Genomic DNA, 3,849 nt, shown 5'->3' on the forward strand with positions numbered 1-3,849 from the left:
GGCACCCCAACTCCCCAATCGGCCCTGCTCTGAGCCCGACCAGGGGCTGCACCTAGGGATTGGGCCTGCCCTCTGCCACCCGGGAGCAGGCCTAAGCCAGCAGGTCGTTATCTCCGGAGGGGTCCCAGACTGCGAGAGGGCACAGGCTGGGCTGAGGGACAACCCCCCGCCCCGAGTGCACAAATTTTTGTACACTGGGCCTCTAGTATATATATATAACATCAGTGAAATAGTGAACTATATTATAGCAACAATTAATAGCATTTGAAATAAAATGTTTATAACTAAATTATCTGGTTCTTGCTAGACCATCAAATTAGGAATGGAAAATAGATTTTCTATTATGTTCTAACTCCAAGTGATTTGAGATTCACTTTGAGGTCATTCCAGTCTTAGAGAAAGAAACGTGTGTTGCTGGATTAGTACTGTCTGTTATGAGAAAGGGTTAGGTGAGTGGTGGAATTCATGCTATATATTTGCCCTCTTAGATCTGGATTGCTTGTTAAATAATCCTATAAAATTTATTTTCTAATACAAAATCAGTTTATCTATTAAGACGGAGCAAACTGATTAACACTTCCCTCTACCAATAGCCAAATGGTAATTTATTTTGTTATCTCAAAGAACAGGAGAGAAAACCTTTGGGATGGGAGATTTCAAAGATAAAAATTATTTTAATGAAATGTGCTCTAAATTTCAAAGCCATCTCCTAAGTTTATGGTTGAAGATATAAGAAATAAAAGAATAGGTATAACTACATTTTTAATATGTTCATGTTGCCATTTTTATCTGACTGCCAAAATCAGGGAGGGGAAAGCTGTTCATATTTTAAGAATCAGCAATATCATAAACCATTTCTCCTGACTTAACATCTTGATAATAAAAAATCTACTATAATAAATTCATTGCTTGGTTATGGTTTTAATACTATAATCTCCTCCATGACTTCTCAGTTAAAAATATTCTGGGGGAGGCAAATAAATGTCATTTGTTTTAGAACATAATTCTCCACTTGCTGAAAAAAAGGCATACAGTTTGTGAAATATGTCTATTATTTTTTTAAAGATTGCTATATAAGCTTAAATATTTATAGCAAATTAAAAATATAGATGGGAGTACCTTCCACTATCAAGTTATTATTATAGAAGCAACCATTATAAATTGTGAAGTGTCTAATAGCCATCCTAAGCTTCTATAAGGGAAAAAATGCCCAAATCTCTAAAATAAAGAAGGTGAAATAAAAAAGAGCAATGGTACTGAATTTATACTCTTGGTATCTATTTATGAAAAATAGTCATATCTTTCTTTTTTATTATAAAATAAAAATGCATTGATTGAATTCTAGAATTTATTAATTTATATTGTGGCACTGCTAAAATTTGGATTGGATAAATGTATTCTGAGTTTCATAAAAATTTTGCTTTGTCAATATGATTATATGTCTAAACTACCCCTGGGGCTATAATGAGGCCTCTTTGGAAGTAATCTAATGGCAGCTTTTCAGATATGCATCTAAATCATACACAAGTGATGAGGTGCATATATTGATACCTAGGTTTAACCCATTAAATTCAAACCTACCTATATTTTTGCTATGGGATAAGACAGTAATCCAATAAATTATCTCATTTTGGCATAATTTGTCAAATTCTATGGCAGGCAAATCGCAAAAGCAAAAATGACTTACTCCCTTCATTCTAAAGATTCACAAATCCTGTTTCTGGAATTACTCTTGTGTTGGCTTTTCTTCTCCATCTACACCAACACTGCCTCATTTCAGAACTTCACTATTTTCCATCCATATATAACACTAGAGGCCCAGTGCATGGATTCCTGCATGGGTGGGCTCCCTCAGCCTGGCCTGTGCCCTCTCTCAATCTGGGACCCCTCGGGAGATGTACCAATGCTGAAGCGACAGGCAGCGGGGGAGAAGCCGGAGCCGGGGCCGGGTGCCACTCTGCCACTCATCCCAGCCTGCTGGGCCTGCCGCCACTGCCACTGCTTGGTATCACTGCCGTGGAGGCGGGAGAGGCTCCTGCCACCGCAGCTGTGCTCACCAGCCATGAGCCCAGCTTCTGGCTGAGCGGCGCTTCCGCTGTGGGAGCACACTGATCACCAGGGGCAGCTCCTGCATTGAGAATCTACCCCCTGGTGGTCAATGCACATCATAGCAACTGGTCGACCAGTCATTCTGGTCATTTTGGTCATTCTGGTCGTTAATGGTCAGTTAGGCTTTTATATATATAGACTAGAGGCCCAGTGCATGAAATTCGTGCGGGGGGGGGGAGTGTCCCCTCAGCCCAGCCTGTCCCCTCTGCCCAGCCAGGACCCCTCTGGGGATGTCCGACTGCCGGTTTAGGCCCGATCCTGGGGATTGGACCTAAACCGGCAGTCGGACATCCCTCTCACAATCCTGGACCACTGGCTCCTAACCACACACCTGCCTGCCTGCCTGATTGCCCCTAATTGCCCCCCCTCCCGGCCTGGTCACCCCACTCAGCCTGCTGCTCGGTCATTTGGTTGCCCCTCACTAAACCCCCTGCTAGCTAGGTTGCCCCACGCAGCCTGTTTGGTCATCTGTTCGGTTGCGATGGTCACTTAGGCTTTTATATAGATAGATACCCTTGATTCCAATAGATCTTAACTCCACTGTGCTCTATGGCACCAACAGAGGCATCTTTCAGGTGATAAAACCCCAACAACTGTTACCATTATTCATTACTTTAGAACAGTGGTACCAATGTTGCTTCAAAAGCTCACTTCAATGCACCTCTCCAGTGTTATTTTCAGTGAATGAAACCTCACCTTGCAACTTCACTGAACTTTCAATATAATCTGAATACCTTGCACTCTTCTGTGACACTATGTCTTACTCAGCTCTGCCTTTCTGCCATCTTTTTTCCTTCTTAATGTTTTAATGTATTCTAATGACTTGTCTTTGTTATCTTGTTTCCCTGAGTCAGTATTTTGCCTTTTCTTTTGGGCTCTGTTCAGAAAAGCTATAAAAGACTTTAAAATGGGCACTTGTATACATATATACATAACCCTGGACACAGACAATGGGTGGTGAGGGCCTGGGGGAATGGGCTAGAAGAGGGTAATGGGAGGAAAAGGAAGACCTATGTAATACTTACAACAATAAAGATTTTAAAAAATAATAAAATAAAATGGGCAATGAAAGATTTCTGGGTTGCCTTTCAGTAGACCATTTGCATTTTCTCCTTTGCCCTTTGGAGATATCTAATTGTATGACAACTTTGAATGTCTTTGACTAGATTACTTTATAACTCTATAAATTGTAGAAAGCTTATCTATAATAATAAAAGTGTAATGTGCTAATTAGACTGGACAATCTTCTGGATGAAGCCGGGACCACAAGGGAAGCCTAGGTCCCGGGTGCCAGAGGGAAGCCTGGCTCTTAGGTGCTAGAGGGAAACCGGTGCCGGCAGCCAGGGGAAGGAAGGCCTACTCTTGCATGAATTTCATGCATCAGGCCTCTAGTAGTAATATAAATGATTACTGTCTAGAGAAATACAAATAAATTTTTTTCTGTAGAGATACAATCGATTTCTGCCTTGTAGAAAAGATGATTTCAAGCATTATATTTTATTGTTTTACAGGGTAGTAAACAATTTTTGCATCTATTAGGAAATGCATTCCAGCATTGTTGACATTATATATATCATATATTATATTTCTTAACTGTTGATTATATGTATTATGTTATATATAAAATAAACATATTAAATACATATAATATATATAATTTGCATTCTCACTGGTTTACTCATTAAAAATAAGCTAAATAAAACAATTTATATTTTTATGAGAATCAACAACTTCATTTAA

Source organism: Myotis brandtii, unplaced genomic scaffold (genome assembly GCF_000412655.1).
Source record: "Myotis brandtii unplaced genomic scaffold, ASM41265v1 scaffold71, whole genome shotgun sequence".
NCBI lineage: Eukaryota > Metazoa > Chordata > Mammalia > Chiroptera > Vespertilionidae > Myotis > Myotis brandtii.